Source organism: Mobula birostris, chromosome 13 (assembly GCF_030028105.1).
Source record: "Mobula birostris isolate sMobBir1 chromosome 13, sMobBir1.hap1, whole genome shotgun sequence".
Lineage (NCBI taxonomy): Eukaryota > Metazoa > Chordata > Chondrichthyes > Myliobatiformes > Myliobatidae > Mobula > Mobula birostris.
Genome location: NC_092382.1, coordinates 73,319,965 through 73,332,639, shown reverse-complemented (window position 1 = coordinate 73,332,639; position 12,675 = coordinate 73,319,965). Strand labels below are relative to the sequence as shown.

The 12,675-nt window shown below is 45.3% G+C and overlaps 2 non-coding genes across 2 annotated transcripts; one reads left to right on the top strand and one right to left on the bottom strand.

The window, feature by feature from the left end:
• The first annotated feature begins 4,087 nt into the window (after positions 1–4,087).
• trnae-cuc (transfer RNA glutamic acid (anticodon CUC)) lies at positions 4,088–4,159 on the top strand. The gene has a single exon. It is a non-coding gene; the product is annotated as a tRNA-Glu (tRNA).
• A 7,528-nt stretch (positions 4,160–11,687) lies between these two features.
• Positions 11,688–11,769, bottom strand: trnas-uga (transfer RNA serine (anticodon UGA)). Its single transcript has one exon. It is a non-coding gene; the product is annotated as a tRNA-Ser (tRNA).
• Positions 11,770–12,675: the final 906 nt, after the last annotated feature.

Sequence of the window (12,675 nt, the reverse complement as noted above, 5' to 3'; positions counted from 1 at the left end):
AAGTTCTCTCCCGGATTAACTGTCCATTTGCACCACATTCTTCATGCCTAAGCCATTCTGTAACCTGCTTTCCCCGTTGACCCAGTTCCCAATTTTCTTCACTATCGACCACACCAGCAATTCTGGTGTCAACTGCGTACTTACTGATCATTCCACCTGCAGGTCTCCTCTCAGAATAACATCCCTCGTTTCCTGTGAATCTTCTCAGAGGGCCTACGTTGTATGCAATTGTCCAACTCACAACGGACCTACGTATTCTCATCCTTCAGCTAGCTTACCATCTGAGACCTTGTAAGACCTCTTGCTACATGTTCAAAACACCTGATCTATCTATAAAACGTGATTTTCCTTATACACCTGGATATGCCAAATCATTTTTAACTTTCAAATTAAAGGTGGATGTTGTCTCCCAAAACCCGCATCAGTAACTATCGCGCTTTCTGAACTCGAGTGGCATCTTGCAGACAAGTTCGATGGACGTGGCGGGGAACGGAGTATATAGAATCTGTGAGGAGTAAGCGGCCGAGAGCGAGGGAGTAAAGAATCTCGGAGAGAAGTTTATTTTCTCCACTGCTCGGGCAAAAGAGGTTAGACTGCACGGGCGCGTAACGTAGAGCACCAAAGGTTTGGAAAAAAAAGACCACCATATACAGTGGGCAGCGAAGAGAGCGTCAGTGGAGTGAGAGGGAGCAGAGTGGGATGGCTTTAGCTCAACAGGCTTCGGCGTGAACAGGCAGAGGCGAGGGTCGGTTCCGGTAAGCTTTGTTTTGTTTGTTTAGAGTAGAGAGAATGCCAGACAGGATGTTGCAATGCTCCTCTTACAGGATGTGGGAAGTCAGGGATCCCTTCGGTGTCCCTGACAACGACACCTGCAAGAAGTGCATCTAGCTTCGGCTCATAACAAACCGCGTTAGGGAACTGGAGCAGGAGCTGGATGACTTCCGGAACATTCGGGAGAATGGGGAGTTAATAGATAGTAGCTTCAGGGAGGTAGTTACGCTAAAGGAGCAGGGCACAGGTAATTGGGTTACCGTCAGGCAAGGGAAGGGGAAGGGGCAGGCAGAGCAGGGTTCTCCTGCGGCTATACCCCTCAACAAAATGTATACCGATTTGGGACCTGTTAGGGGGACGACTTACCTGGGACAAGTTGCGGCAGCCGGATCTCTGGCACTGAGTCTGGTTCTGCAGTGCAGAAGGGAGGGTGGAAGAAGAAGAGAGCGGTAGTGATAGGAAACTCGATAGTTGAAGGTACAGACAGGAGGTTCTGTGGTCGTGACAGAGAATCCAGGATGGTTTGTTGCCTCCCGGGTGCCAGGGTCGAGGATGTCTCTGATCGCTTGCATGACATTCTGAAGTGGGAGGGTGATCAGCCGGATGTCGTGGTGCACATCGGTACCAGTGACATAGCAAGGAAGAGTGAGCTGGTCCTTAAGAGTGAGTATAGGGAGCTTGGTAGGAAGTTGAAAAGCAGGACCTCAAGGGCGGTAATCTCAGGATTGCTACCTGTGCCACGTGCCAGTGAGGGTAGGAATAGGATGCTCTGGCGGATGGACACGTGGCTGAGGAAACGGCGTAGGGGGCAGGGTTTCAGATTGCAGGACCATTGGGACCTCTTTTGGGGTAGGTGGCAGCTGTACAAGAGAGACGGGCTACACCTGAACTACAAGGGGACTAATATCCTTGCAGAGAGGATTGTTAGTGCTGTTGGGGAGGATTTAAACTAGATTTTCAGGGCGATGGGAACCCTAATGCCAGAGCAGATGGTGGAGCGGGATCTGATTGGTAAGTGGGAGGCCTTCAAAGGAGAAATTTTGAGAGTGCGGAGTTTGTATATTCCTGTCAGGATTAACGGCAAAGTGAATAAGAATAAGGAACCTTGGTTCTCGAGGGATATTGGAACTCTGATAAAGAACAAAAGAGAGATGTATGACATATATACGAAACAGGGAGCAAATAAGGTGCTTGAGGAGTATAAAAAGTGCAAAAAAGTACTTAAGAAAGAAATCAGGAAGGCTAAAAGAAGACATGAGGTTGCTTTGGCAGTCAAGGTGAAGGATAATCCAAAGAGCTTCAACAGGTATATTAAGAACAAAAGGAGAGTAAGGGATAAAATTGGTCCTCTTGAAGATCAGAGTGGTCGGCTATGTGCAGAACCAAAATAAATGGGAGAGATCTTAAACGTCTTTTTTGCGTCTGTATTTAGTAAGGAAACTGCATGAAGTCAATGGAAATACGGCAAAGAAGTAGTGACGTCATGGAATCTATTCAGGTTGAAGAGGAGTATGCTTGCTATCATGAGGCAAATCAGAGTAGATAAATCCCCCGGACCTGATAGGGTATTCCATCGGACCTTGAAGGAGATTAGTGTTGAAATTGCAGGGGCCCTGGCAGATATATTTAAAATGTCGGTATCTCCGGGTGAAGTGCCGGAGGACTGGAGGATAGCTCATGTTGTTCCGTTGTTTAAAAAAGGCTGTAAAAGTAATCCGGGAAATTATAGGCCGGTAACTTTGACGTCGGTAGTAGGTAATTTACTGGGTGGAGCACTAAGAGGAAAGATCTACAAGTATTTGAATTGACAGGGACTTATTAGGGAGAGGCGACATGGTTTTGTACGTGGTAGGTCATGTTTAACAACTCTATTAGAGTTTTTCTAGGAAGTTACCAGGAAAGTGGATGAACGGAAGGCAGTGGATGTTGTCTACATGGACTTCAGTAAGGTCTTTGACAAGGTCTGGCATGGGAGGTTAGTTAGGGAGATTCAGTCGCCAGGTATACATGGTTAGGTAGTAAATTGGATTAGACATTGGCTCAATGGAAGAAGCCAGAGAGTGGTAGTGGAGAATTGCTTCTCTGAGTGGAGGCCTGTGACTAGTGGTGTGCCACAGGGATCAGTGCTGGGTCCATTGTTATTTGTCATCTATATCAATGATCTCGATAACAATGTGGTAAGTTGGATCAGCAAATTTGCTGTTGAACAAAGATTGGAGGTGCAGTGGACAGAGAGGAAGAGTTTCAAAGCTTGCAGAGGGATTTGGACCAGCTGGAAAAATGGGCTGAAAATGGGAGATGGAGTTTAAAACAGACCAGTGTGAGATATTGCACTTTGGAAGGACAAACCAAGTTAGAACATGCAAGGCAAATGGAAGGGCACTGAGGAGTGCAGTAGAACAGAGGGATCTGGGAATACAGATACAAAATTCCCTAAAAGTGGCGTCATAGGTAGATAGGGTCGTAAAGAAAGCCTCTGGTATATTGGCCTTTATAAATGAAAGTATTGAGTATAAGAGTTGTAATGTTATGCTGAGGTTGTATAAGGTATTGGTGAGGTCGAATTTGGAGTACAGTATTGTGAGCAGTTTTGGTTACCAAATTACAGGAAGGAATTTAATAAGGTTGAAAGACTGCAGAGAAGGTTTACAAGGATGTTGCTGGGACTTGAGAAAGTGAGTTACAGAGAAAGGTTGAATAGGTTGCGACTTTATTCCCTGGAGCGTAGAAGAATGAGTGGAGATTTGATAGAGGTATACAAAATTATGATGGGTATATATAAAGTGAATGCAAGCAGGCTTTTTCCACTGAGGTTAGAGGAGAGAGAAAAAAAAAAACAAAGGAAATAGGTTAAGGGTGAAGGAGGAAAAGTTTAAAGGGAACATTGGGGGTGGGGGGCTTCTTTGCACAGAGAGTGTTGGGAGTGTGGAGTGAGCTCCCAGAGAAAGTGGTAACTGCGCGCTCATTTTTAACATTTAAGAAAAACTTGGATAGGTGCATGCGTGAGAGATGTATGGAAGGATATGGTTCAGGTGCAGGTCAATGCGACTAGGCATAAAAATGGTCCGGCACAGCCAAGAGGGCCAAAAGGCCTGTTTCTGTGCTGTAATGTTCTATGGTTCTGTGGTTCTGTGGTTCTCACCCTTTACTGAAAATAAACCAGAGTGGATAGTCCATCACTGAACTGGCTCCCCAACCCATTGTTTCAATGACGGTACAGCTCACTTATTTCTTCATTTTAATTATTTATGTATATTTTAATTTGTATTTCCTTATTGGGTAGTTGTCTATCGTTGAGTGCAGCATTTTTGCAGCTTCCCTGGTGGTCTAGTGGTTAGGATTCGGTGCTCTCACCGCCGCGGCCTGGGTTCGATTCCCGGTCAGGGAATTAGAATATTTCTTACTATAATTTATTGTACTCACTGTAACTTACCGTGTTTACCAACCTACTGTAACAACAACAGCATTTCCGTCTCTTTTTTGCCTACATCCTCCTGAATCAGGATCATAGGACCATATGATACAGTAGAATTACGTCGCTTGGCCTATCAGGTTTGCTTCGCCATTTCATGATGGATGATCCATTGTTTTCTCAGCCCCATTCTCTCTGTACCGTTTTGCATCCTGATCAATGAAATATCTATGAACATCTGTCTTAAATATACATACAGACCTGAACTACACAGCTGCTCGTGGCAACAAATTCCACAGATTGAACACTCTGGCTAAATAACTTACTCTTCATCTCCGCTGAAAAAGTATTCCCTCTATTCTAAGGCTGCGTCTTCTAGTCTTAGACTCTGCCACCACAGGAAACATCCCCTCCACATCCACTCTATCAAGGCCTTTCCCCATTCCATAGGTTTCAATGAGGTCAACCCTCATTCTTCTGAATTCCAGACACCACAGGCCCAGAGCCATCAAACTCTCTTCATATGAGAAGCCATTCAATCCCGGAATCATTTTCATGAACCTCCTTTAAACCCTCTCCAGTGGCAGCACATGCTTTCTAAGATAAGGGACGCAAATCTGCTCACAATGCTCCGTGAGGCCATAAGGTCTCAAAATTACATCTTTGCTTTTATACTGTATTGTTTTTTTTGAAATGAAGGCTGATATCGCATTTGCCTGCCTCACCACAAACTCAACCTGCAAAATTACCTTCAGCGAATCCTGCACAAGGACTCTGAAGTTCCTTAGCGCCTTCGTTTTGTTTCTCTGCATTTAAAAAAGTAGTCTACTCTATCATCCCTTCTACCAAGGTGCATGTCCATACGTTTCTCTGCACTGCATTTCATCTGCTACGTCTTTTCCTGCTGTCCCAAACTAAGTCCTTCCTTGGTCTCTCTATTCCCTCAAAGGATGCCCTGCTGCTTTCACTCTGAGGAATCTGTGTATGTTGATTGGGGTGAGTCGATCATTCCTGGTGCCTGCACTGGAACTGTTGGAATGTTTCATTAATCAGGTCTGCTTTAGCGCTGGGATCAAAGACCGTTTAATGACAATATTCTGTGTCCATTTAGCGCTCGAGTAAGTCTCTTCATCTGATCTCTTTGCCATCCATCTGCATGTGCACCAGCCGGACAGTTTCATTAGAAAAAGGACAGTCAACATGCCTCTGTCCATTCTGATTCCGCCTGCTGGCGGTTGATCAAACTCTTCTTGTTTGCACATGTGTCCCGGTGATGAAAGTACCACGTGATTCCATTGCTCTGCATGGTCCATAAGAAGCGGAAAGTGAGTCACAGACAATCTGATTGCTCAGCAAAATGACAGTATCTCCATCTCCTGATCACAGCAGTAGTTGGCTTCGCAACCAAGCATTCTCATTTACCATTAACTTCCATATCATGTCTATCCAATGATACCTGACGCATTCCACTGATGAGAGTTGTGAGGAAATTATGAATTGATACAGGCTCTTCGGCCTAAAATCCATTCCGACCAACAATACCACCAGCGAATCCCAGTTTCCTGCGGGCGGCCCATATTCATCCAACCCCAGGCCTTCCGTGAAACTGTAATACCTGCCTAATCTTACTTCTGGCAGCTCATTCCACATATTCATGAAACCTCTTTGTGAAAACTTTGCTACTCAAGTTCCTTTCAAATCTTCCCCTCTCATTCTAAATCCATTTCCCGCGTTTTGGTCTCCCATGCTCAAGAAAGACTGCTATCACTGTCCTTATCTCTGCCTTTCCTCATTTAAATCGCATCCTCCTCCTCTTGTAAAGAACTAATGACAAGCTTGGACAAACCCTTAATATAACCCGATTCTTCCTGCCCTGACAACGTCATTGTATAACTTACTCACATTCGTTAAAGATTGTCGGGATATTTTCTCTCATACAGCGTCCAAAACTGTACATGGCACTGTATCCACAAGCTCAACAACGACCTATACAACTGCATTATAATGTCTCAACTTATGTTCCTTCCTGTTGCCCTGGATCAGGAAGGCCGGCGTGAGAAAACGGTCTATTCTATCGACCTGTGACGCCGAAATCAGCGAACTGTGCACATGTGCCCTGGGCCCCCCGTGTCATTTGCACTCTCTAATGCCATGCCATTTACAACACGAGTGCTTTGTAAATTTGATTTCCAGAACGCACCACAGTGTACTTATCTGCATTGAGATCCATTCGCCACATCTCTAACTGATCTAGATAAGCCTGTAATCTGCAATAATCATCAACAGCACCGCAAGCAGCAGGAAATCTGCAGATGCTGGAAATTCAAGCAACACACATCCAAGTTGCAGGCCAGGCAGCATCTCTAGGAAGAGGTACAGTCGACGTTTCAGGCCGAGACCCTTCGTCAGGACTAACTGAAGGAAGAGCTAGTAAGAGATTTTGAAAGTGGGAGGGGGAGGGGGAGATCCAAAATGATAGAAGACAGGAGGGGGAGGGATGGAGCCAAGAGCTGGACAGGTGATTGGCAAAGGGGATATGAGAGGATCATGGGACAGGAGGCCCGGGGAGAAAGACAAGTGGGGGTGGGAACGCAGAGGATGGGCAAGGGGTATAGTCAGAGGGACAGAGGGAGAAAAAGGAGAGTGAGAGAAACGATGTGTGTAAAGAAATAAATAAAGGATGGGGTACAAGACGGAGGTGGGGCATTAGCGGAAGTTAGAGAATTCAATAGCACCGCCTAATTTTGTGTCATGCAGAAATCTTCTGATCAAGACGTGATTTCACATCAAATCTGCCGACATAGATAACGAATAACGAGTAAAAGCGACCACTGTGGCATAAACAAGTCTTCGATATCCAACTGACTGCCGCACCTCCTGGCTTGCACTCTCCAGTTCCTTCCCAACTCTTGCCCCATTCCCAGCTCCCCACACTGGTCATCTACCCTCTACCTTCAGCTCAGAGTCAGTGTGTGGATCCGAAATGTGTACTATTTCCGTCCACAAATTCTACCCGACCCGCTGTCCACTGTACCTGGAGAGATTTGTTCTGTATGACATTTGTTTGATAAGGAGAGCATGAATTTGAAAAGTATCCCAGGTTCGGAGTCAATAAACCCCAGAATAACTGTGTGAGATCTTACAGACAGTAACCTTCAAGAAAACACATTTGATCTTCTTCACTACTCACTGCATCTCAATCCTTCGCCTACTGAACACTCAGAGATGCTGTCTGTCTGTAGACAGGATGACCATACATTGTCCACATTTGACTCTAGTCCTCATTACTCACCACGACTCCTCTGGCCTCATCTGCTGAAATCTGAGTGAGTGCTATCAGGTCCAGCCGAGTTTATTGCCGTGTGCCCAGGGACGGTGAGGTACAGGGACGATGAAACACTTGCACCCACATTGCAGACGCGTAGAGACAGACAGTACGCGTAACATAAATTATACAATGCTGCATCATTAACAAAGGATAGATATAGTTTTGTACCATTTTCAGACTAGGAAATGATTCCTCGACAGACTATTGACATAGATTGGGAATAATTCATCTCCAAGCATCTGTCCCTATTATATCCACTGGGATAGCATGCCGGCCCAAGAAAGGCCTGCTTATTCCTTTTCATTAAACACCCAGACAACAGAAAGAAGGGCAGGCCTATCGTCCTCTTCAGCCAGCCCTGACATTCAATAGGATCAGCCTGGCCCAAACATGCTCTCAATCCCACTCCCCATTCCACATTTTCCCGTTCAAAGTCTTCCGGTGTCCTCCACCAAGTCTTCTTCCTTCTCCCGAGGTGAAAGCATATAAACTTCTGTCCTCCGTCTTTAATTCGATGCTCTGATAACGCCCCAAACTTTGGACGGAAGCATATAGATAGAAATATCAATAAAAACGGGACGTTGTTGAGTTTCGCTCCGGGTTGACAGGACTTAAAGCAGGCAGAACCAGTCAGGGTCTGCGGGAGAAAACAAGACCTGGGAGAAACTATTTCCGCATTGGTTAACACAATAGATTGACATCCACGCACACCAATTGGAGTAAGCAGGTTTCACATCATTTGAGGAGTGTTGCCTTGTGCGTTGTTGGCTGATGTCCGGCGCGTGCACAGTCTGTACACCGCATCAGAGACAACCTGCGAGGGTGATATTGACGGAAGATCAGCGAACCTGCTTTTGTACGGCAACAGGCGGGTGACTCGTCGCTCAAGGGAGCAATGGAGAGTCTGTAGAGTGAGTGACATGAAACGGGAAAAGTTCTTCCCGGTCCTGCTTGCACCGGTCTGCGCAGTTCAGCGACAGTGTCATAATCCAAACATTCCCCTCCCCTTCAACCTCGGCTGGACAGCATTTCTTATTTAAATATGTGGATAGTTTATTGGTTCAATATTCAAGTTTTTTCAGCTAATTGAAAATTTTACACGGTGGTCGTCTCCTAAGGGAGCACTGAAGCAAAGTTCCGGGAACAGATTTGTTGGAAAAACGCGACTCCTTCATGTCCTGTCTCCTGTTCTCCCCGACATTTCAACACCAGTTCACACCCTCTCCCCTACACTCAACCCCAGCTGTCTTGTTTTCTAAACCTTTGCTTCAGCTTGTGAGGGAAGTGTGGGTGTGAGGAATGTGTGTGTGTGGGGGGGTGGAGTTAGAGAGAGCGAGACATGGAATAAGGCAGGGAAGAGAGGCACATTGAAGACATGGCAAGATTGATAAATGGAGTAGTGTGAAAGGAGGAGAGGGAGAGGTACAGGGCAATTTCCCAATTTCATGTTCATTTTGGGCCACCTTTCTCCGCAGTGTTTTCCTGACTATCAGAGAGCAATATTTCACCCCAACAACAAAACGAAGTTGATCTTTCCGTCCGTTTATTCAAAGTCGGAGCTGGTGGGCTCGTAAGTATTATCACCCTTCGGACTGAGGAGGGGAAATGGCTCATGCGTTTGCACATGACCGTCCAACAGAGGGAGCGAGTGAGGGCGCAACGTTATAGTTATTGATACAAATCCAGTTTCTTCAACTATAAAAGCAATTAACATTAAATTGGTGTCATTAATTCTTAAAATTCCAAACTCAGTGCTGATTTGGGTGCAAGATAAATCGTCCGCACTCTAACTGAAGGAAGTACCTTGGTGAACGAAGTGAGGTGTTCTGCATCCATACAGCTGTAGAACACACCAACGTCAGTCGTCCTGTTTCTACTCAAAATCAATGGTTAGACACTCGGTTGCAAATTTAAAAAATACCGTAGCTAAATAAAGAGTTCTGGCGTGTCCATTTGGCTCGTTTCCACGTATCCCCACCTATCAGCAAGTAGATATTTCATTGCACTTGTGCGTTCACGTAGATGTGTACATTGATATAAATTCGTGTTCACTTTGAGGTAATCACCAATTACCTATAATACATGTCCCCCTCGATTAGACCCGTCACCAGATGCGGGTGAATTAAATCACTGTCATTAAATTTTGCGCAGTGGGAACTCATCGGGTCGACCAGCATCTGCGGGTGTGGTGTGGAGGGGTGGGTGGGGGCCGTAATATTCAATATTTTCCTTTGAAAAACTGAATCAGGAACCTCGGTAATCTCGTGTTCATTCACATGATTGAACTGACAGAAATATGGAATGGTTATCAACTCCACGAGTTCTCGACTCTCGCCAGCCGAAGGAACAGGATTTATCGAAGAACGTGTTACCGGCTCCAGTGTTGTGCTGGAACTCAATACATCGGCATTCAGGTCGGTAATGAAACTCGGATCGGGAAAGTGCCGCGTCGGACAGAGCTTCGATCTCATAACCTGAGACACCCAGGCTGAAAACTAGTATCTGGTGCTGTGTCGACGTTGCTCCTTTGCAGATTTGATGAATTTAGATCAGGAAGCGTTAGGACAGTTTACTATTGTTCCTCATTAATGAGCTGTCCGTTCTGCTGAGCGTGTGAGGCTGATGACGTGACGTAGCCGGACAACGGGCTGCAATGAGAATATTTAGGCTCCGACAGGTTAGTTGAGTGAGGGGCTCAAACTGGACGGCAGCGTTTATTGCAGGAATGTGTGAGTCTCATGTACTTCGTTGGGACTGGTATTAAATAAGGACGAAAGGTTCCGGTAAGACTATGAAGGGAAACTGTTCACGAAACAGTGATGGCGAGCCGGTAGGTGGATCAGGTAGTTTTTCAAGGCAACTGCAGATTGTAGTTTATTGTAACTAGATTGGAAATTAGAAATAGAGAAACCATTGTCATATATTTGTACAGGGTTGCTGAGGTCGGCGCTGGTGCGGCGACGATAATTTTACTTCGCTTATTTGCTGAGGTACGGTAGCACTGGAGAAACTCGGAACAATTTGAGTGACTTACCTTCCGTGATGAATGTACGTGCTCTACCGAACAACTGAAGTTAAAACTATAAACTGCAGAATAGAGAATTAGGGCTGAATCTAGGGTCATGGCTGAGACGTGAAGTCGAGGAAAATTAATTCAAGGTATGAGGAATTATCCTTTAAAACCGAGTTAAACCAGAATAACCACACATAGATTCCTGATACAATAAAATACTCCGCGAGATATGGTTGTGGATATTATAACACAGGATGCTACTTCAAATAGGACATGGATGCATTTCTGAAACATTAAGGACATCTAGGATTGTGAAAAAGGCAAGAAGACAGTTTGAAACGTGGGGAAGCGCAGTCATGATCATACGGTATAACCGGACGGAAGCCATCTGTAACTGGCTTGGACCCCAGACTGGAAGGAACGTTTCGGAATTTTCTATTCAGTAGCTAATTAAACTCATGGGACTGACCTCCTCGGCTGACGTTCGTACAGAACGGCGATTAAAATGCCAGGACCCTATTATCAATTAAATAACCTCAGGCTGACGAATAGTATTGCTGTCAGCAACTGTACTGCATGCAATATCAGGGTTTGGGTCATCTGTAGTCAATGACACTGTTTGTCACTCGCCACACATTGCTCGCTTCTACTGCTTGCTGCCCGTGATCGGCAACATCTCCAGGCGCAGAGACGTACCGGAGATTTGATCAGGGGGATGCTCCAGCTGCAGCTGAGGGAGACGCTAATGCTCTTGTGTGGACTCTGCCAGACCTGCAGTAACACTGGAATTGATTAAAGTCAGAGTCTGACAGATGATGAGAAGACGTCGTCATGTGTATCGTAAAGTGAAAGGATGGAGTCCGCTTCTCCCCGCTGACGCTGAAGAATCTGCTCTGCATAGTTCCTTCATTCAGTTCTATGAGACAGTAAATCTCCAAATTGCAGAGAGTTTAAGCTGCCTCAAGGAGATTGATCAGAATTGGATAGAAATGAACTCTTTACGGTGAGTAGAAATGCATTGGACTGAATTGTACTAAAGATTGTAAAAACCAAGTCTTTGCAGGAGTCAGCTCAGGGAAGATGCAGCGCTCAGACAGCAGGCAGGGGTTTAAATTTTATTGGCAGGTATTTGGACTTCTGGTTCTTTGTGCCTATAATGTGAGCGCTGCGAGCAGGGTTCGAACCTGCGTGGGGAAACCCCATTGGATTTCAAGTCCAACGCCTTAACCACTCGGCCATCGCAGCTCCATGTAGTACCGTAGTACTGCACCTGAAATGATGATTGAACATGGTTTATTTTCAGTAATCGAACTTGATGAATCATCACTCCGATACAAATAGTACGATTGGACAGTTTGGAAATTTGTTTCAACACCATTAGGTCAGAATTTGAGTGTCAGGGGATGGTATTGGCGTCAGTGTCGCAAATGAAGGAGATTTCCACGGTTTGAGATAAAGGTCAGGATCAGAATCAGGGTTATTATGACGGACATATGTCTTTTTGTTCAGATTTATAGTAACTATACCGTGTAACACATATAGATTAATTATATAAAGTCATAGGTCCATAAGACAGAGGAACAGGAACAGGCCATTCGCCCCATCAAGACTGTCCGCCAATGTGGCAGAGCTGATTTATTATCCCCCTCAAACCCATTCTATCGGACATTGGCATTGACATTGACATCCTTAGCAATCAATAAATTATCAACTTCTGCTGCTAACACCCAATGCGTTGGCCTCCGTAACCGTATGTGACAACTAATCCCTCAGACACACCACCCTCCGGCGACAGATATTCCGTCTCATCCCTGTTCTAAACCATCATCGTTCTCTTCTGAGGCCCTGCTCTCTAATCCTACATTTCCCTACGAAAGGAAACACCCTCCGCACTTCTACTCTAAGTAAGCATTTCAATATTCGACCAATTTCAATGAGATACCATTTGCAGTGAGCACAGACACGGAGCTAGCAGAAGCGCCTCGTTTAAACATGTTAACCCATGCGTTCCCGGAATCATTCTCGGTAACCTCTCTGGACCCTCCAAGTGTTTTCTGACCAGTATCTTATATCTGTCAACATTACATTGTTGCTTTTATATTCTACTTCTCCTGAAATGAATATTGAAATTGCATTTCCCTTCCTTTACCA